At 42.7% G+C, this 25,336-nt stretch overlaps 1 long non-coding RNA gene across 1 annotated transcript; it reads left to right on the plus strand.

Moving 5' to 3' along the window:
• Positions 1-17,189: 17,189 nt before the first annotated feature.
• LOC138416648 (uncharacterized) lies at positions 17,190-24,180 on the plus strand. Its single transcript, XR_011247792.1, has 2 exons — positions 17,190-17,343; positions 21,050-24,180. It is a non-coding gene; the product is annotated as an uncharacterized lncRNA (long non-coding RNA).
• Positions 24,181-25,336: the final 1,156 nt, after the last annotated feature.

The raw sequence follows: 25,336 nt of genomic DNA on the forward strand, positions 1-25,336 counted from the left end.
ACAGTCCATAGCATCAGACACAACTGAGGCAACTTAGCACATACACACACACTCCTGTCTCTCAAGTCAGCCAAGTCAGAAACTCCGGGCTATCCTTGATTCTCCTGCTTCCCCACTGCTCACATCCACTTGAAGTTTTGTCATTTTGACTTAAAATTATCTTACAGATTTATCCCCTTTTCCCCAATTATTATTGTTGCTTCTTTGGCTTAGGTTCTACCTAACCTCTTGGGAAGTTACAGTAGAAATCATAACTGATTTCTCTATCTCGGTTTCTTCCATTTTTAGCCTGTTCTGCTCACAGCACCCAGAGTCATGGCTTTAAAGCACAAATCTTACAGCTCATTCCCCTGTCTAAACTTCTCCATAGCTTCCATTCCTTTCCATGATAAGGACCAAACTCCTTAGTCATACATCTAAAATGTCACCCTTAACACAGCAGCCGTTTTGAAAACTTTGACTGCAAGCACAATTAATTCTGGCTTTAACCAGAATATCACGACTGCTTTCTAAGCTAAGAGTGCTAAGGCAGGCAGACTTACAATTGTTTTGGTGACTCTGATATTGTTGAAGACTCCACAGTTTTCTGTCCTTTCTCTTCCATCCTTGGTGTGTGGCTGTCATCCTCAGGTTTCCCATTATGGTCCAAGACAGCTGTTGCAACTCAAGATATCACATCCTCCTATGACAACTTTCAAATCACAAAAGAAGAGAAGGGGGAAACAGGGAGCTCCTTCTCGTATAGCGTTCTTCTTTTCTCTTTTTAATCGGAGGTGAAACTCTTTTTTTTGTGCCCTCTGCTGCCGCTCCTGCTTTAGTCTCTTCAGTCGTGTCCGACTCTGTGGGACCTTATGGACTGCAGCCCATCAGGCTCCTCTGTCCATAGGATTCTCCAGGTAAGAATATTGGAGCCGGTTGCCATGCCCTCCTCCAGGGGATGTTTCCAACCAGGGATCCAACCCAGGTCTCCTGCATTGCAGGCAGATTCTTTACCACTGAGCCACCAGGGAAGCCCTCTGTGCCCTCTCAGTTCAGTTCAGTTCAGTTGCTCAGTCGTGTCTGACTCTTTGCGAACCCATGGCCTGTAGCACGCCAGGCCTCCCTGTCCATCACTAACTCCCGGAATTTACTCAAACTCGTGTCCATTGTGTCAGTGATGCCATTCAACCATCTCATACTCTGTCATCCCCTTCTCCTCCCGCCTTCAATCTCTCCCAGTTCAGGGTCTTTTCCAATGAGTCAGTTCTTCACATGAGGTGGCCAAAGTATTGGAGTTTTAGCTTTAGCATCAGTCCTTCCAACAAATATTTAGGACTCATTTCCTTTAGGATGGACTGGTTGGATCTCCGTGCTGTCCTGCTGCTGCTAACTCTCAAGAGTCTTCTCCAACACCACAGTTCAAAAGCATCAGTTCTTCAGTGCTCAGCTTTCTTTATAGTCCAACTCTCACATCCATACATGATTACTGGAAAAACCATAGCCTTGACTAGATGGACCTTTGTTGGCAAAGGAATGTCTCTGCTTTTGAATATGCTATCTAGGTTGATCATAACTTTCCTTTCAAGGAGTAAGCGTCTTTTAATTTCATGGCTGCAATCACCATCTGCAGTGATTTTGGAGCCCAGAAAAATAAAGTCAGCCACTGTTTCCCCATCTATTTGCCATGAAGTGATGGGACCAGATGCCATGATCTTAGTTTCCTGACTGTTGAGTTTTAAGCCAACTTTTTCACTCTCCTCTTTCATTTTCATCAAGAGGCTCTTTAATTCTTTTCTTTCTACCATAAGGGTGGTGTCATCTGTATATTGAAACCATATGCAGAGGTTATTGATATTTCTCCCAGCAATCTTGATTCTAAGCTTGTGCTTCATCCAGCCCAGCGTTTCTCATGATGTACTCTGCATAGAAGTTAAATAAGCAGGGTGACAATACACAGCCTTGATGTACTCCTTTCCTGATTTGGAACTAGTGTGTTGTTCATGTCCGGTTCTCACTGTTGCTTCTTGACCTGCATACAGATTTCTCAGAAGGCAGGTCAGGTGGTCTGGTATCCCCATCTCTTTAAGAATTTTCCACAGTTTGTTGTGATCCATGCTACCAGACATCTATTTCTCTGGCCAGAACTAAATGCCATACAGTGACTGAACTCAACTCAACTCAATCCTAGACCAAGCATTAGCATCAAGATAAAGGGAATTGCTACAAGTGGGTTGACCTATTGTGATTTATGTCCTGCCCCTGGACCCCTTACCATCTGAACAAATCATAGTTCCATTGTCAAGAATGAGAACTGATTCATGGAATGACAACCGACAGTGTGTGCCCCAGGCTATAATAAGGCCATTGTGAAGTAGCCTCTACCTACCACTTAAGCTGCATCTTCTTCCACTCTCCTTCATAATAGCCTTCATAACACTAGCCATGTGGAACCACTCACACTTTCCAAACTAGCCCTCCATGACTTTGCACATGGTGTTCCCCCTGCCTGGATTATTTTCTCCCTGTGGTAATCTTACGGATTCTCATTTTTCTTGAAAAGCTCAACTAAAGTGTTACCATCTTTAAAACATTTTCTGATACTTGAAAGTAGCATCAGTCACGCTCAACTTTTCCTAGATCTTGACAGTGCCTGGTACATTGTAAGTGCTCAATAAATATTTGTTAAGAATTTTTGCATCATTCAAATTATTCAAATCAGGTCCTTACCACTGCTTAGATTTCAACTAAAATCATTGTTTTCATCATATGAGCCATCTGATAGTTCATTTTATGTGCTAACTTGATCAGGACATGGGGTGTCCAGATATTTGGTTAAACATTATTTCTGAGGTGTCTGTGAGGTTGTTTTTAGACAAGATTAGCATTTGAATCAGTAGGCTGAGTAAAACACATCGCCCTCCCCAAAGTAGGTGGGCCTCATCCACTCCATTGAGTACCTAAATAGAACAAAAACACAGAGGAAAGAAGAATTCACTTGATCTGACTTCTAAACTGGTACATCGGTCTTCTACACTTTGAACTTACATCACTGGAACTTACATCACTAACTCGTTTGGTTCTCAGGGGTTTAGACTTGAACTGAACTACACACCAACCATCAGATTTCTATGGGACTTCCCAGCCTTCATAATCACATCATCAGTTCCTTATAATAATCTCCCCCACCCTGTGTGTGTATACATACACACACACACACAATAGTTTATCTAGATAATTCTAACCCATACAAGCCAGCTAATGGATTTCTTAGTATAAAAGAATGTTTTGAAATGGTGAGATCAAGTTGCTGATATGAAATACAGTTCTGAGGAAGCCGAAATATACTAATTTGGTGTTTAGCCCCCTAATATTTTATCCAAAGGTTAACCACGACAAATAATCCTCTGTCACTCCTACTTATCTGGCATATCTTGGGTTTTTTTGCTGCCAAATTATCTACCGCATATTATGTAAAGATAGGGACACAGAAATGCTCATCTGTATTAGGGCTAATAATAGCTGAGGAGTGTGTAAAGAAAAATTATTCAAATGCACCAGTGAGACTAAGGGCAGAAGGATGAGTGAATATGAAGTAGAAAATGATAAAATGTTAGAGTGCAATTTATCCCAGAATGTGGGAAGCAAATTCAGAATAATTTCAGGTGCACAAGTACTTTGCCTTAAGTAACATTAATGTATAAGGGCTTATTCTCTTTTTTAATTAATTCTCTCTCAATTCTTGTGAATGGCCTATTTCAACAAGTCACCAGGCTCAGGAAGCCGTATTTCACCTTCTCTAGAGTCCTGTGCTCTGTCCTGGCTGACAGTGGCTAGAGCCGGTCCAGCAGAGCAGGTGTCGCAAATCTTCAGCATTGTGTTGCCTGCCAGGTATTAGTTTGGGAATAAACAGAAGCCGGAAATGTCTATGTAACCACAGAATGGAACTTTGAGGAGGGACACTACTCAAATAACAGAATAAGACTTCTGTGGAGTTTATGCATTTAAAAGGAAGGAAAAAAGGGCTTTAAGTTAAAGAATGAAAGAAACAAGGAAAGAGAGAGGAAAGGAAGGGAGGAAGGAAGGAAAAAGTGAGACAGGGAGAAAAGGAGGGAGAAAGAAAGCTGAAGTTTTGAAGGTCAAATAGGACGTCTGAAATTGTTTGGACTGCTGCTTACAAGGACTTTCCTGGTCAACAGTCCAGTGGTTAAGACTCCGTGTTCCCAGTACAGGGGGCACAGGTTCAATCCTTGGTCAGGGAACTAAGGTCTTCCATACTAGAAGGCATGGCCAGAAATAAATAAATAAATAAAGTGTTGCTTCCAGGTGTTTCTGCCTAAATTCTTTGAAATATGATTCAGGTCCACATCAGGGTTTTGTCTCGCCTTCTGTTCTCACAGAACTGTATGTGATCTGTACTCAGTCCAGGGGGAATCTCCATTCTTTACATTCAGCCACCTCCTCTGCAGGCAAGAGCACAGATGACTGCTCTCACATGCCTGACAGGTGCAAGTTCGGGTTCTGTTGTCACTGTAGCCATTCCTCAGCCCCACCGCATTGGGCTGCTTCTGCCTTTCGGTGGCCCCTGTTCTTGTGTCCTTGGTCCCCCTGGAACGTCTGCAGCTGAGGTCTAGGCTCCGGTGGCTGCGGGGCAGAAAGGAGGACTGGGTTACGTGCTGTGCTTGCTGGTCAATAAAGGTTTGACTGGTCATTTTAGCCAATTATCTTAAGTTCAGAAAAAGTCCATCCCTTGTAAAATGGACTTCTTGGTTAGAGCTTCTTGAGGGTACCTAGCAAGGAGAGTCCATGCAAAATTGTGCAGGCAGACAGTCGGACTTTCGGTGCTGCAGTAGCCTTTGGGCATGGCTCCCTCAGGACATCCAGTGGCCTTCACTGTCTCTATGGGCCTCTGTCAAAATCTGCCCTCAGGAATGCAGCTACTGAACTCATTTCCACTGCGTCCAAGCTCAGCCGTGTCAGACTCTTCGTGACTCCATGGACAGCAGCCCGCCAGGCTCCTCTGTCCATGAAATTCTCTAGGCAAGAATATTGGATTGTGTTGTCATCCCCTCCTTCAGGAGATCTTCCTGACCTAGGGATCAAACCTGCATCTCCTGTGTTGTCAGCATTGCAGGCAGATTCTTTACCCACTGAGCCATCGGGGAAGCCCAGAGATTTGAATGCTGTCTGCTATATTTAGCAAGTTATATTTGTTGTTCCGTTTACTCAGAGGAAATGTGTTTGCTCTTTAAATAAATACACCCAAGAATGCATAACTAGAGTCCATGAGCTAATGTCAAATTTTCCATAATAAAAATCATCCTTAACTTGTCCTGCAAATTTATCCCAGGGGACAGGCTAGAAGCCCTCTAAGAGAGCATAGCTTTCCAACATGCCATTGGCCAAGTTCTGCTGCTGAGGGAAAGGGAGTATGGCTCTCTATTAAAGATAGAGGACATGCTTCTAATTTCATCACCAGAATGATTTGAGCCAAAGACTCTGCTGGCTTCAAGAAAACCAACATGCTAAGTGAATTCCTGTTATAATCTTTACTTTCATAGACACTTCAGATGGGTTTCGCTGCCTCTAGGAAGGAATTTGAAACAGTCACCCAGGAGGTTTGGTCATTGTTGATTTTGTTCTGAACTCTCAACCACAAGAGGCTATAACGCTTGTTATTAAAGGCCTTATCATATTGACCCAGGGCTGTGTACTAACCAAGATAGAGAAACCCATGGTGTGCACTACAGGATGGAACACTCAGTTTAGAGTTAGCAGAGTCCTGGCTCTTGTACTAATGAACTTGTAACCTCAGACAAATCACCTAACCTTTCCGGTTCTCACTTTCTTTATTTGTAATATCTTTAAAATGATGTAACTCTTCTTTTATAGATTTTGTATGTGTGAAATTCAGATGATATAATGTATTTTAAAATTTCAGAACATCTGTAAGCCTTTAAACATTTCATAAAGATGAAAGAGATGGGAATACCAGACCACCTGACCTGCCTCTTGAGAAACCTATATATATGCAAGTCAGGAAGCGACAGTTAGAACTGGACATGGAACAACAGACTGGTTCCAAATAGGAAAAGGAGTACGTCAAGGCTGTATATTGTCACCCTGCTTATTTAACTTATATGCAGAGTACATCATGAGAAACGCTGGGCTGCAAGAAGCACAAGCTAGAATCAAGATTGCTAGGAGAAATATCAATAACCTCAGATATGCAGATGACACCACCCTTATGGCAGAAAGTGAAGAGGAACTAAAAAGCCTCTTGATGAAAGTGAAAGAGGAGAGTGAAAGAGTTGGCTTAAAGCTCAACATTCAGAAAACGAAGATCATGACATCTGGTCCCATCACTTCATGGCAAATAGATGGGGAAACAGTGGAAACAGTGTCAGACTCTATTTTTTTGGGCTCCAAAATCACTGCAGATGGTGATTGCAGCCACGAAATTAAAAGACACTTACTCCTTGGAAGGAAAGTTATGACCAACCTAGATAGCATATTCAAAAGCAGAGACATTCCTTTGCCAACAAAGGTCCATCTAGTCAAGGCTATGGTTTTTCCAGTGGTCATGTATGGATGTGAGAGTTGGACTGTGAAGAAAGCTGAGCACTGAAGAATTGATGCTTTTGAACTGTGGTGTTGTAGAAGACTCTTGAGAGTCCCTTGGACTGCAAGGAGATTCAAGCAGTCCATTCCAAAGGAGATCAGTCCTGAGTGTTCTTTGGAAGGAATGATGCTAAAGCTGAAACTCCAGTACTTTGGCCACCTCATGCAAAGAGCTGACTCACTGGAAAAGACTCTGATGCTGGAGGGATTGGGGGCAGGAAGAGAAGGGGACGACAGAGGATGAGATGGCTGGATGGCATCACTGACTCGATGGACGTGAGTTTGAGTGAACTCCGGGAGTTGGTGATGGACAGGGAGGCCTGGTGTGCTGCGATTCATGGAGTCGCAGAGAGTCAGACATGGCTGAGCGACTGAACTGAACTGAACTGAACTGAAAGATGAAATATCATAAACCTTCCAATGTTAAGAATCTGGGATCCCTCATGCTAATCATGGGTGTCCTATGAATGAGTCACCTCTATTTCAATGGCTCACCCATTGGAAAGGGCAGCTCCCTGCCAAGGAGTCCTCTCTCTTCATTATTCTGCAAAGCAGTCTTCTCCAGCCAGCCTTTCACCTTTAGGCTACTTCTGGTGAAAGTCGGTCACCAGTCCCTGTGTCCCTTGAACTCCCAGAGACACAGGTTAAGAGCTCCAAATGGTTCTTGCGATATGCTCTCACTTTGTTTAAGCCGAGAGAGTGTTTCCTAATGCAGAGTGGGGATGGAGCGAGTTGTGGAACACAGCATCAGGACCACTCTCTGTAACGGAGCTCTTGCTCTGGCCTCTTAAATCTCCCTGAAGATGGTTCTAGCTTCTCTTCCATAGGCTGTAGGTGGATAATGGCAGATACTGGCAGAGTCACTTCACAGTGTGTTTGTATGTCCTGCATAGCTAGGCGGTTTAGCACTTTCAGAATGTGCAAAATTAGGACCTACCATCCTATTCTCAGCGTTTGCAGGCTTGAGATAATAGGGGAAGTAATTTCCTGTACAAAATAAAAATCACTTGTAATTCCACTACTTTTTTCTTTTCCTTTGGAAGAGAATTAAGAGTGAAAATCTTTTTCATTCCCTTCATCTTTACCAGTTTGGTGTGCACCTTTTAACATTGTTTCTGTGCTTATTCAAATCTAAAAATAGGCAGACTGGGGGCTTCCCTAGTGGTCTAGTGGTTAAGACTTCGCCTTCCAGTGCAGGAGGTGTGGGTTTGATCCCTGGTTGGGAACTAAGATTCCACATGCCTCCTGGCCAAAAAACTAAAACATAAAACAGAAACAATATTGTAACAAATTCAATAAAGACTTTAAAAATGGTCCACATTAAAAAAAATCTTTAAAAAATACAATAAAAAGTAAATATCTGATGGAAGATAGATAGTTAATAAATACATAGATAGATGATCTTAAAACATAGCTGCAAAATTTTTGATATTATTCCCATCGAGAGGTGGACTTTAGGTTCTCTTCCACTGAAGAGAGGCAGGCTTGTGACTGACCTGAACATTCTTTATGTGTTTTTTAAGACTTTTTATTTTTTCTATGTGGATTGTTTTTTAAAAGTCTTTATTGAATTTGTTACAATCTTGCTTCCATTTAATGTTTTTTGATTTTTGGCCTTGAGGCATATGGGATCTTAGTTCCCTGACCAGGGATCAAAACTGCAGTCCCTGCATTGGAAGGCAAAGTCTTTTTTAAAAAAATTATTTACTGATTTTCATTTTTGGCTCTGCTTGGTCTTTGTTACCATTCAGGCTTTTCTCTAGATGCAGCGAATGGGGGCTACTCTCTAGTTGTGGCGTGCAGATTTCTCCCTGAGATGGCTTCTACTGTTGCCCAGCATGGACTGTAGAGCACTGGGGCTCAGTAGTTGCAGCTCGCAGACTCCAGAGCACAGGTTCAGTAACTGAGGCGCGTGGACTCAGTTGCTTCATGGAATGTGGGATCTTCCCGGACCAGGGATGGAACCCTCGTCTCCTGCATTGGCGGGCAGACTCTTTATCACTGAGCCTCCAGGGAAGCCTGAAAGTCAAAGTCTTAACTACTTTACTGCCAGAGAAGTCCCCAGGTATATGGCTTTTGCAGTAATCCACATGAGAGATAAGGGCTAAACTAAGAAAGTGGTGGAAGTAGGAAGAAGCGGGACCCAGCTGGGAAATACTCAGCCTCCACAGTGCAGCCCCACTGGCCAGGATCAAGAGTAATGACGCATCAAGAGTAAGAAGCGTTAAGAGACAGGAAAAGAAGGTGTAGGGCAGGTCCGCTTGTACGGACTGTGAAGGTATTCTCCTTGGGTATGTTTTGGCTTTTTTCTCTGTGTGCAGAATCAAGCTTTTTACCCCAGGCAGTGATTACATGATTTAGTTCTGCAAATGGGGGACCCTGAATGTTAGCCTACAGATTACATTAATCAATCTATTTTGTTTCATCTTCCATGCTACTTAAAAGCCTCTTAGAAAGAAAATATATGCAAAGTAATGTACAAATTAGCAGAGCCTTGTCATCCTTTTCAGCTGAGCCCTGGTTCTCTGTCAGTGAACAAAGAGGCCCTGGGTGGGCAGGGTCGGTCTATGGCAATCAGTCTCCATGGGATCAAGCTCCCTGCAACAGGGCAGTGAGGTGAGCCAACAGAACTACAGAAAGAGAGAGAAAAATTGCTCCCTAACACATTTCAGGATATACTAGGTATAGACTGTAGAACAGTATGTGAGTAGGAATAGTTTACATTCTAAAAAAGATATGCACATGTGTGAATATGGATGTAGACAAAGTCTGGAGGCATAATGCCTAAATGGTAAAGGTTAGTATCTCTGGAGGTGGAATTCCTTCTGTTTTTGTTGGTTTATTTGTCTGTGGGGTCCTTTGTGCTTTTTTTTTTTAACATTTTCCAAGTTTCTTGTATATATATTACTTCTGAAAATTAAAAAAAAGAAAAAAAATTTATATTAAAGTCAGTAGGCCCTCAGAATTTCATCCATCTTGCCCATCCTTATTAGTGCTAGAGTTTCCTGAAGGTTCCACTTTAGATCAGCCTACTGTTCTTCACCTTATAAACTAGGAGATCACAGATACAAAAGCAAACTACTGTCCATGCAAAGTTTAGGGGTCTTTTGATTCTCCCTTTTCTAAAACTTCCTCTAACACTCACCCCTTTCTCCAAGTGCTCAGGCCTGCCCCTGGATCCCACTATTCTCTCTCTGCTGCCAGGTCTTATGGTCACCACGTCTGTGCCCCCAAATCACTTCTCTCTCTAGCATCTTCCCTATGCTCCTATTCCCTACTCTCCATCCAAGTGCCTACCTTCCAGGTAATTCTCAGGCAGATGCTGAAAACTGTCAACAAATATCAAACTGATTCATAACATTTGAATAGCTGATAGCTTCAGACTCACGGGTTTTAAAAGAGGTTGCCCAGTTAATGTTACCATGTCTCTAATTGGTGATACTAAAGCTTTAATCAGATGTGGATTTTCAAGCTCCCATTAAATCCATGTGCACGCAGGTCACAACCTCTTTTAGCCAAGCAGGGAAGTTTCCCTGCAGCCAGGCGCTATCATCATTACTATCAGATACAGCAACTAATTCAGTCAGGTTGATGGATGCCGAGACGGTGGCCAGACTCATCTACAGAGCTAGAATGCAAGAAACTAATTTCCTCCTGGCCTGAAGTTCTCCATGTTCCCCCTGGTTACAGGGAAAATGGCATGAGTCACGGTGTCTCCTGAGCCAGCTCATCGGGGTGCTGTGCACAGCTAAGCCACCAATAACAATAGGTGTATGCAGAATGTGTGTTGTTACACCACATTAGTTCCAAAGCTCTAACTCTAATTTCCCAGAAGAAAGGTTAGGGAAACTGCAAGATGTGGCAGTTACAAAAGCGCTTCAATCCAATACCCAAAGGGGAAAAATGCCGACTGATTTCTGGAGTCTAGCCAGTGAGCCAGCTCAGAGCAAGGCTGGACCTGCCCAAGAGAATCCCTTCCCTGGGGAAACTTGAAATCATTGGGAGGGTTTTCTGTGGAGGTAGAGGTGAGGACTTTTTGTTGTTGCTTTGTTTATATGCAAAAAAAAACCAACAAAACAACAACACCACAAAGATAAGTACCTACTAGGTGCCAAGTGTTGCGCCAGGCACCTTTGCTTTCAATCTGAATATGGATCAGTCCTTGCTTGGAAGGAAGCTACAATCCAGTTATGGGCTGGCAGTGGGGACTGATGCAAATGATGAAACCAACAGAAATCAAATAAATTAGGCCCTATAACCGGAGAAGGCAATGGCACCCCACTCCAGTACTCTTGCCTGGAAAATCCCATGGATGGAGGAGCCTGGAAGGCTGCAGTCCATGGGGTCGCTGAGTGTCGGGCACGACTGAGCGACTTCAGTTTGACTTTTCACTTTTGTGCATTGGAGAAGGAAATGGCAACCCACTCCAGTGTTCTTGCCTGGAGAATCCCAGGGATGGGGGAGCCTGATGGGCTGCCCTCTATGGGGTTGCACAGAGTCGGACACGACTGAAGTGACTTAGCAGAGTTAGCAGGCCCTATAAGAGAGTATAGAGCAGAGATGAGAATAGAGACCAGGAAGCCCTCAGGCCAGGAAAGAGGCAGGTGGGCGGTGGGGATCCGGTGAATGGGAGAGAGGCAAGTGGGGGGAGGGGAGTGAGGAGAAAAAAGTGAGAAGAGAAGGGGGGAGGGTTAGGGGTGATGGCATGGTCCTTCAACGACCACAGCGGTGGGGCAACTAGGGTGTTGCACTGCACTCCCACTGCAGGGAGCTAGCTGAGTCGAGCTGAGCCACCCTGGCTCAGTGAGGTTAGTTCCCAGGCCCCAGGCTTTGCTTTGGGGTCAGGGCGGGGTTGGGGGTTGGGGTCACAGCTGGTGGGCCTCCTTTAGTTCAGTTCAGTTCAGTTCAGTTCAGTTGTGTTTGACTCTTTGTGACCCCACAGACTGCAGCACACCAAGCCTCCCTGTCCATTACCAACTCCCAGGGTTTACTCAAACTCATGTCCATTGAGTTGGTGATGCCACCCAACCATCTCATCCTCTGCCATCCCCTTCTCCCCATGCCTTCAATCTTTTCCAGCATCAGGATCTTTTCAAATGAGTCAGTTCTTCGTGTCAAGTGGCCAAAGTATTGGAGTTTTAGCTTCAACATTAGTCCTTCCAATGAATGTTCAGGACTGATTTCCTTTAGGATGGACTGGTTGGATCTCCTTGCCGTCCCTCAAGAGTCTTCTCCAACACCACAGTTCAAAAGCATCAATTCTTTGGTGCTCAGCTTTCTTTATAGTCCAACTGTCATATCCATACATGACTACTGGAAAAACCATAGCCTTGACTAGACAGACCTTTGTTGGGAAAGTAATGTCTCTGCTTTTGAATATGCTGTCTAGGTTGGTCATAACTTTCCTTCCAGAGAGCAAGGGTCTTTTAATTTCATGGCTGCAGTCCCCATCTGCAGTGATTTTATTTTGGAGCCCCCAAAAAAAAAGTCAGCCACTGTTTCCCCATCTATTTGCCATGAATTGATGGGCCCAGATGCCATGATCTTAGTTTTCTGAATGTTGAGCTTTAGGCCAACTTTTTCACTCTCTTTCACTTTCATTAAGAGGCTCTTTAGTTCTTCTTCACTTTCTGCCACAAGGGTGGTGTCATCTGCATATCTGAGGTTATTGATATTTCTCCCGGCAATCTTGATTCCAGCTTGTGCTTCATCCAGCCTGGCATTTCTCATAATATACTCTGCATATAAGTTAAACAAGCAGGATGACAGTATATAGCCTTGACGTACTCCTTTCCCTATTTGGAACCAGTCTGTTGTTCCATGTCCAGTTCTAACTGTTGCTTCCTGACCTGCATATAGGTTTCTCAAGAGGCAGGTCAGGTGGTCTGGTATTTCCATCTCTTTCAGAATTTTCCAGTTTATTGCGAAAGGCTTTGGCATAGTCAATAAAGCAGAAATAGATGTTTTTCTGAAAGTTTCTTGCTTTTTCGATGATCCAGTGGATGTTGGCTATTCGATCTCTGGTTCCTTTGCCTTTTCTAAAACCAGCTTGTTCATCTGGAAGTTCACGGTTCATGTACTGCTGAAGCCTGGCTTAGAGAATTTTGAGCATTACTTTACTAGCATGTAAGATGAGTGCAATTGTGCGGTAGTTTGAGCATTCTTTGGCATTCCCTTTCTTTGGGATCGGAATGAAAACTGACCTTTTCCAGTCCTGTGGCCACTGCTGAGTTTTCCAAATGTGCTGGCATATTGAGTGCAGCACTTTCACAGCATCATCTTTCAGGATTTGAAATAGCTCAACTGGAATTCCATCACTTCCACTAGCTTTGTTCGTAGTGATGCTTCCTAAGGCCCACTTGACTTTGCATTCCAGGATGTCTGGCTCTAGGTGAGTGATCACACCATCATGGTTATCTCAGTCATGAAGATCTTTTTTGTATAGTTCTGTGTGTTCTTGCCACCTGTTCTTAATATCTTCTGCTTCTGTTAGGTGCATAGCATTTCTGTCCTTTACTGAGCCCATCTTTGCATGAAATGTTCCCTTGGTATCTAATTTTCTTGAAGAGATCTCTAGTCTTTCCCATTCTGTTGTTTTCCTCTATTTCCTTGCACTGATCACTGAGGAAGGCTTTCTTATCTCTCCTTGCTATTCTTTGGAACTCTTCATTCAAATGGGTATATCTTTCCTTTTCTCCTTCGCTTTTCGCTTCTCTTCTTTAGGAAGGGACTTCTTTACTTCTTCAGAGAACACCTTCTTCAGGGCCCAGTAGGCCTTGTTCAGGTTGCCATTGCCTCTCTCCATGTCCGTGTCTCTGTGTTCAGTTGCTCCAGGCGGTCCAGGGAGGTCAGCTGCAGGAAGGTACAGGTGGGTCGCAGGTCAGTCTCCCTGATGTTGAGCTCAGCCTGCAGGACCACTTCCAACAAGGAGATGCAGTTCACAGCTTGCACCGCCTAGCACAGTGGTCCCATACAGATTTCCTGAGATTTCCGTGTTCCATGAAATTCCAATGAAAGACACAGTTCCAGCACTAGATTTTTATATCAGTTTATTTTCCTTTAGTTTCATGTTTAACTCTAAGATTAAAACTAATTTTATAACCCTTGAAAATTGAAGTGGTACAATCTGGTCTGTTGGTTTCCCACGGTTGGGTTCCTTCAGATCCTCCTTTCTCTGCTGTGAGCCTCTTCGATTCACACTTGTCCTTAGAAGATGCATCAGGGAAATGATGAGAAAAAAGTGCATCTTTAAGTAGTGAGGATACGCTTCCTAATCTACTTCCAAAGAGATTCAGAGGAACCAACTAATGTATTGTTTAACTGATCCAGTTTAAATGATTATGAAAAAGTTGGAGAGGAAAAGCTACATTTCAACTTTATTTCCTCAATTAGCCTGATAATTGGGAGATAAGTATAGAATATGCCACATCCACTCCAAAGTATATTTATAGGAAAAATGCCAGAGGTCTGGCTCTCTACTCTTTTTCTCTGAGTTTCCAGATGCTCTTTTATTAGATGTACCTAAAATATACAATTTTATATGGTAAACTATGCATGTAGTCCTTTATTTAAAATTATAAGCAATATATGCCTGTGAGTTAAAATAAAAGTACAGAAGGGAATAACAGTTACTTCCCACAAGTAATCACAGACAATAGCTTTGAAAATCTCTTTCCAAAATACATGTTAGAACAAGAGGATTATATTGCAGATTATGGCATCTCCAGCATTTCTGTATTGGAAAGGCTGATGTGTGTGTTGAGGGGACTCTGTGACCCCATGGACTGTAGCACACCAGGCTCTTCTGTCCATAGGGATTCTCCAAGCAAGAATACTGGAGTGAGTAGCCTTCTCCAGGGGATCTTCCTAATGGAGTGATCAAACTAGGTTCTCCCTCACTGCAGGTAGATTCTTTACCAGCTAAGCTACTGGGGAAGCCCGAGAAAACAGGGGGATCTGGTTAAATGGGAATGTTAGGAGAGAAGCTGCATTTGCATAGCAAGCAATTCATATTTACGCTGAGGTTGGTTTGGCCTGGTTTGGAGATGGGGAGTGGAAATCGGAGGAAATATGAGAGAACCTAAAGGTTATTTAGAGCAAGCCGTGGCAAGCACTGCCATATATATATATATATATATATATATATTTCTACAACTTGCTTTTTTAATTTAAAAATAAGTCTTGAACATGTCATCATATCATCAATCATTCTATATCTACCATCTTCTTTTATAATAATTGCATATTTTCTATAATTACATATAATTAAATTCAATTAAATTCCATTGTATTTAACCACTCTTCTGATGAGCATTTAGATCTTTTCCAATTTTCACTAAACATTTTTGTGTCTCTGTAGGTGTGAGCATGACTTGTATACACACACACACTTACACATAATCTGCTCATAACTTGAGAATTTCTATAAAAAAAATTCAAAGAAGAGAAATTTCTAGGATAGAAGAGATGTGCACTTTAAATTTTGAAAGAAAACTACCATTGTGTAACATACAGTTAATATACTGTTCGAAGTATAGTTGTTATGTGACCCCCTCCTTCCATTGTGATAGCAGAATAGTGTCTTATATGATTAAAAGTGATTATGTAATTTAGTGTCCAGAACACTTTTAAAAGAGAAAGTGGATGCTGTTAGTTATATGCTTGCACCACAGGCATAAACCAGGTTATCCTGGGTAACCTGGAACATTTAGTTACCCTAATAATTATTAACATGAACATTATTAATGATCATCAGATTGCTGAAAACTTAAGAAATTTTCATTATCCTCCTTTTATCCCTCCCAAACTTACTTTCTTACTCCTGATGGGCCCCCCACCCAGGGTAACCCTGTGGACCAATACTCCAAAATGAGAATAGCAGGTCAACTGAGAGAGGAGACTGGGCCCTACCCAGGTAGAAGACAAGAGACCATATATTACTCATTCTCGAAGTCAGGAGACTTCCCTAACCACACGTGGACAGAAAGACTCCTTGGAGGTCAAAAAGGGAGTGATACTAACTGATGTATACTACCCATAGGCCTCTTCACTAGCATCCATCTTGGTTAAGAGATGTGTGTGCTTACGTGGGAAGATCCTCAGATATGCCAAATATGGACTCTGAACCAGTCAAATCAAAATGATTACCCAAACGAAACCCGGAAGAAATCTCACATAAAAATAATTCGAACTACCATGAGGGCTTGACTCAGCGACTCTTCCTCTGAGTTCACCCGTGTGTCTATCTGCACAAACTGTACTCTCTTTTTAAAATTCTTCTTCTGGATAAATACTTTATTTTACTACTTTTCGTCTTTGTGGGAATTCTTTTTCTGCAAAGCCGAAGGGCTAAGGCCTTGTCATTGACCACTGGTCTAGCGGCTAGGATTTGGTGCTCTCACTTCTGAGAACTGACCTCAATCTCTGGCTGGGGAACTGAAGCCTTGCTTCAGAAGGGCACTGCAGGTCAAAGCCATCTAAGACCAAGAGAGCGTATGGAACTTGCAGCAACCTGCTCATGAGATCTTATCCTGCTGCTGCTGCTGCTGCTGCTAAGTCGCTTCAGTCGTGTCTGACTCTTGCGACCCCATAGACGGCAGCCCACCAGGCTCCCCCATCCCTAGGATTCTCTAGGCAAGAACACTGGAGTGGGTTGCCATTTCCTTCTCCAATGCACGAAAGTGAAAAGTCAAAGTGAAGTCGCTCAGTTGTGTTCGACTCTTTGCGATCCCATGGACTGCAGCCCACCAGGCTCCTCCGTCCATGGGATTTTCCAGGCAAGAGTACTGGAGTGGGGTGCCATTGCCTTCTCCGAGATCTTATCCTAGTGACAGCAAATCAGAGATTTAGGGAAAAGGAGAAAGAATTAGCTTCTAAATATTTTGCCCTATTAAACTTTTCATTTGAGAAATGAAGATTCCCAAACCAGGACTCAGAGTTGGAAAACAAAATATCTCACAGAATAAAGAAACAATAGGGAGGGAAGGAAAAAATTTGTTTTGAAAAGTAGTAATAAAACTTCACCGCAAAACATTTGCTTCCTGTAAATCCAGCTTCAGGATTCCCTGATGAGCCCCAAAGCTATGGAAAAACATGAAAAAGAACATAGTGTATTCAGTTTTCTGAGGCCTATGACTTGGCTACATTTTAGATAATCCCCGGACTAACGCTGATTTTTATGGCTCAGCCTCAGAACATGTCTTCTCTTTGCTGTCTTATAAAATGCTGGCGAGTCTTAGGGTACTTCTTTGGTTCTTTATGGATGGTCCAAGACCTGGAATATTAGACATATGGCCTTCTGTGAGTATGGTCTGTCACTTATGTCAGTTCCCATTTCCAAGACAGCTGGGAAAAAAAAAAAACGTATCTCATTCCCAGGCAAGATCAATCTACGGCAAAACTCTGAGTATGTTCAAGAGATGACAGGCAGGTTGTTCCAGATGGAAAAAGAGAGCCCATCACATGCCTCGTACGTGTGTGTTCCCATTCCTCCAGCAGTACCTTTTGTTATTCATTAAGGATTATATTCTTTTTTTTTTTGCCTGTTATCCCAGGCTCAGGAAGAAAACCCTTGATGGGTTAATGAATTGCCTAGCATACTGAATGATTTATCTTGTGTTTCTCACTAAATGAGAGGTTTCAACAGATCATTGCTGAGGTGTTGGGAGTGTGTTTCTAGCTAAGGGCAAGCTGCTGAAATGCCTCATAGCCTTGCAATCCGCTGCCTGAAGGCGACCCCACGAGAAGGTATTTTCCAAAACGTTCCTCATGTTATCTCCTGTCTATTGGCTGCTAATTCAGAATGTGGATGTAACGGTCTAAATTTTTTAAGGCTGAATGTTATAACAACACACTGTGTAGTAGGTACAACTATTAGACGATGATGATTTTTTTTTTAGCATACAGCACTAGCCCGCTTTCTCACCCAGGCTTTGTTTTGATTAAGGCAGGCACTGGCAAAACACTTGAAATTCATTCTGTTTCTGTGAAACGGATGTTTTCCTTTGTCAAACGCTATCTGAAAGCTGAGATCAATCTATAGATACTGACAAAGGAAGATAGCTAAGATGTTTGTCAAAAACAAACAATGATTGCCAAACAGTATGTAAGGCAGATCCCATTTATGTAAAAATATGTATAAATATAGTATGTGTTGGTATATGAACGGAGGAAATTTGAAAGACTATGTACCACATTATTAATAGCTGCTATGTCTGGGGATGGGATTGCCAGGGCTTTTTACTTCCTGAGACATCTGTATGATTTGCCTTTTATACAATAAGCATCTGTTACTTTTCCAATCCAAAAGGGACAAGGGATGCCAAAATAAAGTTACTCATGAGGACTGAACTGATTTCTTAGCCCTAGAGTCAAGTGCACCAAGTTAACCAAAAGCACACAGAAGCAGGAATGACCAGCTCATCATGTGGAAGACAGTATTATTATATATTGATAAATGTTATATATATGCTTCTGAGGATGGAAGAAAAGGACAAATGCCAGAAGAGACAGAATTTTTTATTTGTTAAAAATAAACTTGCTTTAAAAATAAGTAAATTTATTTCTTAAACTGCTTAGAAAACTTTTTCAAACTCTTAGAATTATTTCAAAGAGTACTCGTCTTGGTTGTATAATCTGAACTCTCAGTTTAGGAAAATGTTCAGCTAGAATATGTCAGATGTTAGCTGGTAGTGCCTGACAGTAATGTACTGATAGATAGTTCAATTACATCAGGAGATCTAACGCACCATTTTGTGAGTCATCCCAGTATGAAGGAGTGGAAAGTACGTAGTTTTTGGAGATTCAACCTGGATTCAAGTCTCCCTTACCCTCCTATATTTATAATTTTTTTTTTTTTTGTTAGAAATCGTACATGATTTTTTTTTTATTTTTTTATTTTATTTTTTATTTTATTTTTTTATTTTTATTTATTTTTATTTTTTAAATTTTAAAATCTTTAATTCTTACATGCATTCCCAAACATGAACCCCCCTCCCACCTCCCTCCCCATAACATCTTTCTGGGTCATCCCCATGCACCAGCCCCAAGCATGTTGCATCCTGCGTCAGACATAGACTGGCGATTCAATTCACATGATAGTATACATGTTAGAATGTCATTCTCCCAAATCATCCCACCCTCTCCCTCTCCCTCTGAGTCCAAAAGTCCGTTATACACATCTGTGTCTCTTTCCCTGTCTTGCATACAGGGTCGTCATTGCCATCTTCCTAAATTCCATATATATGTGTTAGTATACTGTATTGGTGTTTTTCTTTCTGGCTTACTTCACTCTGTATAATCGGCTCCAGTTTCATCCATCTCATCAGAACTGATTCAAATGAATTCTTTTTAACGGCTGAGTAATACTCCATTGTGTATATGTACCACAGCTTTCTTATCCATTCATCTGCTGATGGACATCTAGGTTGTTTCCATGTCCTGGCTATTATAAACAGTGCTGTGATGAACATTGGGGTACATGTGTCTCTTTCAATTCTGGTTTCCTCGGTGTGTATGCCCAGAAGTGGGATTGCTGGGTCATAAGGTAGTTCTATTTGCAATTTTTTAAGGAATCTCCACACTGTTCTCCATAGTGGCTGTACTAGTTTGCATTCCCACCAACAGTGTAGGAGGGTTCCCTTTTCTCCACACCCTCTCCAGCATTTATTGCTTGCAGATTTTTGGATCGCAGCCATTCTGACTGGTGTGAAGTGGTACCTCATTGTGGTTTTGATTTGCATTTCTCTAATAATGAGTGATGTTGAGCATCTTTTCATGTGTTTGTTAGCCATCCGTATGTCTTCTTTGGAGAAATGTCTATTTAGTTCTTTGGCCCATTTTTTGATTGGGTCGTTTATTTTTCTGGAGTTGAGCTGCAGAAGTTGCTTGTATATTTTTGAGATTAGTTGTTTGTCAGTTGCTTCATTTGCTATTATTTTCTCCCATTCAGAAGGCTGTCTTTTCACCTTGCTTATATTTTCCTTTGTTGTGCAGAAGCTTTTAATTTTAATTAGATCCCATTTGTTTATTTTTGCTTTTATTTCCAGCATTCTGGGAGGTGGATCATAGAGGATCCTGCTGTGATTTATGTCTGAGAGTGTTTTGCCTATGTTCTCCTCTAGGAGTTTTATAGTTTCTGATCTTACATTTAGATCTTTAATCCATTTTGAGTTTATTTTTGTGTGCGGTGTTAGAAAGTGATCTAGTTTCATTCTTTTACAAGTGGTTGACCAGTTTTCCCAGCACCACTTGTTAAAGAGATTGTCTTTACTCCATTGTATATTCTTGCCTCCTTTGTCAAAGATAAGGTGTCCATATGTGTGTGGATTTATCTCTGGGCTTTCTATTTTGTTCCATTGATCTATATGTCTGTCTTTGTGCCAGTACCATACTGTCTTGATGACTGTGGCTTTGTAGTAGAGCCTGAAGTCAGGCAAGTTGATTCCTCCAGTTCCATTCTTCTTTCTCAAGATTGCTTTGGCTATTCGAGGTTTTTTGTATTTCCATACAAATCTTGAAATGATTTGTTCTAGTTCTGTGAAAAATGTGGCTGGTAGCTTGATAGGGATTGCATTGAATTTGTAAATTGCTTTGGGTAGTATATATATTTATAATTTGATCTTGAACAAGTTACTTAACTGCCTAGAGCCTCAGTTTCCAGAATTAATATGCTTTGTAACAATAATTACTGAGGTAGGGTGGTTGTAAGGCTTAAACAAAATAATCTGTAAAGTGCATTTTAAAACCTGCAAAAAAATATGCTCTAGCGATAGCAAGACTATTGAGTGAATGAATGAATGGGAAAACATTCTTCTAGACTTCGTCAAGTGTTCCTACCAAAATGAGGGAGAGAGACTCTATCTAATTCCTTCAAATGGGGAGTGTTTTTCAGAGCAAAAGTGACTCTTGTGATTTAGAGAATGGAAAAAGTAAATAATAGTTGAATGAAGGCTCTAGATTTAGAATAATGTTGAAAAATTCTGAAATCGTCATACACACATACACACACACACAGTTACATCTAGAACCTATCATCTTTTTCAGGCTATCTCAAATGTCACAGCCCTTGTGAAGTCTTTGCTGATTTCCCAGGCAAAAGCAGGAACTCCCTCCCAAGGAAGGCCTGGTGTGGAAAGATTAGCTGTGCCAATGAGATTCTCTTTCAGAGGAATTAAAGCTAATAGAATCTAAAGGAGCTGGACAGAGAAGCCCACTGTCAGTAGTTCCTTAATGATAGTGCCCCAGAGTGGCAGTTCTATGACTCAAGTCTACTCTTGCTCCCCCAGTGGGCAAAGAGGTAAAGTCAGGATATTTTAATTCAGTTATCCTATATGGAAATCTTGGGAGTATGTAAGCACCTCAGAGAGAAGTTTAAAATCCCCATTCTTTTAGAAGTATCTTGACCTGACATTGTTTGTAGCCGCTCATCATGTTTTCTTTCCTTATCCTGCAGCATTTTCTGCTTTTCCGTTTGCCACATGATGCTTCTGACCAGCAATGTCGGCACAAGCAATGTTTGGGGAATCTCAGAGCAAGACAGTTCTGGTGACCAGAAGAGAACCAAGGACCAACTGTCTAGATTTGGAAAATAACAGAAAACTGTCATTTAAAAATCTACAAGAGTAGAAGAAAATGTGTAATGACTGTGATTATGGCTAGAAGAACCTAAAACAAACTTGATACTGGGCAAGCCAAGGACCAGGAGGAGGAAAATCCCATGAAGGAGCACTCAGAGAAGAGACCAACACAGAGACCACTGGTGATCACTTCCCAGGAGGTTTTGATGGGAAGGTGGAGACTGAATTCAGACTGTAGTGACTTTCTGTTGGTTTGTTCTGGCTGCGCTGGGTCTTCACTGTTGTGCGCAGGCTTTCTCCAGTTGTGACGAGTAGGGGCTACTCTCCAGTTGCGGTGTGTGGGCTTCTCATTGCAGTGGCTTCTTTTGTTGAGAAGCATGGGCGTGTGGGCTCAGTAGCCTGAGTTTACAGGCTTAGTTGCTCTGCAGCATGTGGGATCGTCCCGGACTATGGATCAAACCCGTGTCCCCTGCATTGGCAGATAGATTCCTAACCACTGGGACACCAGGAAAGTCCCTGCAGTGAGCTTTAAAGTGATGTTGGACTAAAGAAGTAGAGTAGTGCTCATTGATAATCCTTCTAAGGAGACTGGCAGAGGAAGAAAATTGTCCAAACAGGCTTGACATCCTTAATTGTTCCCTCTCCACCCAAGGGCAAGGCCACAGGTTCCCTATTAATGGAGGCTGGACTAGGTATCTGCACCTTAAGAAATCTCACTGGCTCCCTTCCAATTTCCTGAAACTTTGGGCTCTATCTTCCTATTCCTAATCACAGATCCTTTAATCCCCATCCACCTTTTCCCCATCTCCACCCAGTATATTTTGGATCGATACAGTGTTTGACCATTTCTTTTGTTCTCGCCCTGTTTCACCTGATGCTGCCCTCTGCTCTCTTTTTGTTCTGTGTCCTGGGGCTTGACTGTAGCCCCTCCCTATCTGGGTACCCAGACCCTGACACCTGGCCTCCCTGAGCTTCTCAGTTGGCCTAGTTTGGAGCAGAACTGGTTCAGAAGGAGAAAGAAAGGCATGAAATTGAAGAGGATAAAGTCAAGGAAAGCAGTATAGTTGGTTTCACTCTCAGAGAGACTGAGGAAGGAGAAAAAGAGCCCGAAGCAGAGGGCAAAGGTAGGAAAGAGGAGAAAGGTGAGGAGGAGAGGTGGCAAGTCACCTGAGTGAGTGGGAGGGGGTTAAGGACTTGGGTGGAGGCCTTGACAGGGGACGGGAAACTTCAGCCAGCCTCAGAGATAAGGTGGAGAAGCTGACTCTAAGGATGGGTGTGGTTACAATTCCTCGGCAGTGAGGATTCTGCTCAGAATGAAGGGTATGGCGGTTGGGCAGCAGGTTTGAACTTGTGAGTTTGGATGGTCACTTGGGGAAAGGAAAGTGAACTGAGCAAGGAAGAGGATATTAAGTAACTGGGAGACCAGTCCACGCTGGAGACCCAGCACTGGGAGCTGTGCCTGCTGCAATATTGTGTGCGTTTCTCCAGAAGCCTTTTAGCCCGTGAAGAGCATCTCTTGTGAGCCAGGCCGACCATCAGTTCTGGTGATTAAGGCCAGCATTCCCAGGACCTGACGTAGTTCCAGCCCCAGGGTCAGATGCATTGGCTTTGGGACACTGGAGCACTCACAGTGAAGGAAACTGAACATCCTTTCAACTGACCTCTTGCCTCTAGAAAGGAAGTGAGTGCCCTACAGGCAACATATACAAATTTGACAAAGAAATGGTAGACTCTACAGCGAAATTAGTATTTTGCAGGATCAAGGCCAGTTCCCCACTTGCTGTACACTGGCCCTGCCCTGACTGAGCCTTGATGGAGACCCAGCCGGCCTTCTGAGCTTCCTGCTACAGCTGGAAATTCTCATGACCCTCCCTGCCCATTTTCCTGTAGAGACTGAGCACATGGCTTTCCTGGTCTCTTTGCCACAAAGAATTAGGGAGTATCCTGGGTTAAAAACTGAGAAAATCTGAAGCTAGCATACTTCATGTATGAAGTCTGATTAAAGGAAGGGTATCTGCTGGGCCACTCACATGCTCCAGCAGGAGTACCATCTTGTCAGCACATTATAGCAGGGCTCTGGGGCCTGACCCATGACCTGCCTGGAACAGGACTCCTCTGGATGTCCTTTCCAACAGCCTGGCTAGCCCCACCATGATGAACTGTCTAAGAATGCTCAAGGGCTAAAGACACAGCTGTGGTTGTTCTCTGGAATGAAGACCCACTCTGCTCAAGGGTGCTCTGCCAGGAGAACTCCACCTCCATCCCTGGGAAATCTCACATGTTCCCTCAGCTGGGAAGGAAGCCAGCCAAGACTGAAAGGATCTCCTCTCCTTTCCTTGCTGGTTCACCTACCTTCCCACAAATGTTCTGGCACCCTAGCGGTTTGTTGTTGTTGCTGTTGTTTAGTTGCTAAGTCATGTCTGACTCTTTTGAGACCCCATGGACTGACTTCTGTCCATGGGGTTTTCCAGGCAAGAATACCAAAGCAGGTTGCCTTCTCCTTCTCCAGTGGATTGAACACGCATCTCCTGCTTTGCAGACAGATTCTTTACCACTGAGCCACCTGGGAAGCCCCACCCTTGTGGTTACAAGGAGCCGAAGTTCCCTTGCAGTCCAGGCCCTTATAGTCCCAGTGTCAAGATTTCAAATGCAAAGGACAAAAATTAAGTGCCAAGGATCCATACATTCCCAAACCAAGTGCTAAACCCCCTATACAGAAGCTGCTGGCCTTCCCATCACCCATCTCTATAAAAGAGGGAAGGGGAAGAGGCTGGTGGAGGATTGGTTCAGAGATGGTGATGTGACCTCTCATCCATGAGGAATGGGGAGTTAAGGTTTCCTCCTCTCCTCAGGTCAAGGGGAGGGGACTCAAGGGAACACAATGTTTGATACATCCTCAGAGATAGCTAACTAATTTGTGGAACCCACACAGTGCAAAATAAAGGGGAGACCCTTCTTCAAATGCAGGGTACAATGACATTAAAAGTACTAAATTAAAAAAATAAAAGGGTGGGTTATATCTTTGCTGCCAGAAACCATCCTATTGAAGAAGTTCTCGAGGTCTGCTTTGGACAAAACTTAGGACCTGGGTTCCTTAAGAATGAAGAGATGAAAAACAATTAAGGTTCGTTAATTACCTATTGTGTGCCAGTCACCATGGTAGGCCTTTTATATCTGTTATCTTGCATAAACTTCATGACAATCCTGTGGTTTTCACAGTTGTCCCAGGTTACACAGAGGGTCCATGGCAGAGACAGGATGTGGGTCTAGGTCTTACAGGCTCCAAAGTCTGCAAGTCTGTGTTCTTTCTATTCTCCTTCAGGTTCTCCCATGGAAGATGGGAAATGGGAGAATGCTGGTAATTGGGGGGCATCTACTTGAGCCGGCACTATGCTTGATGGAGTTGGTTCAGCTTTTTGAGGATAAGCTTCTGCTTCTGGGGAGTCCTCTTCCAGGCCCTTCAGATAGGCACATCATCCCCACCATTTGCTCCAGCAGTTTAGCCACCAGGCAGAGGAGCTGAAACACTGATAGAGAAGGAAACAAATTTCTTGTAGGTACTCATTTGTCCACTCATGTATAATGCTTCATTGAGCCATCCTCTTTTGCACCCCTGAATTCTAAGGGCCTTTATGCCTCTCTCTTTTCCCTTTGACCTCCTCTTTTCTCTCTATCTAGGACCAGCAAAAGTTAATGAAAAGACAACTGAGAGGTTATGTACATGATGAAAGGAAAATAACTTATTTCAGAGTTGCATGCTTTCTGAAATGAGATTTCCATGTATTAAACCACAACAAAAAAATGACCTGTCTGGCAAATTATCTTGTTTGTCCAAGAACTATTCTATTACTTGACTCAACCATAAGTCCATGAAATTAACTGCTATCAGATAAAACAAAAAGGGTCGTAATTAAGCAGAAGCTGGGCAATGGGTTTGATGATCCTTTTCCTAGAAGGTTATGATCTTGGAATATGTGTCAATTCATGACTGTATTTCATGCCTTGTCTAAAACATGGTCTGAAAGACTGGAGCTGTGAGTAACCTTGGCAATGGAGCAAGAAGGGAGGATGGCCTATTGTGGAATCCAGATTCTAGAGCTGCAAGTTTCATGGTGGTCATCTAGTCCAGCTGTCTGTTTGAGAAACGAGGAAACTGAGACCCA

This window comes from Ovis canadensis, chromosome 12 (assembly GCF_042477335.2).
Source record: "Ovis canadensis isolate MfBH-ARS-UI-01 breed Bighorn chromosome 12, ARS-UI_OviCan_v2, whole genome shotgun sequence".
Taxonomy (NCBI): domain Eukaryota; kingdom Metazoa; phylum Chordata; class Mammalia; order Artiodactyla; family Bovidae; genus Ovis; species Ovis canadensis.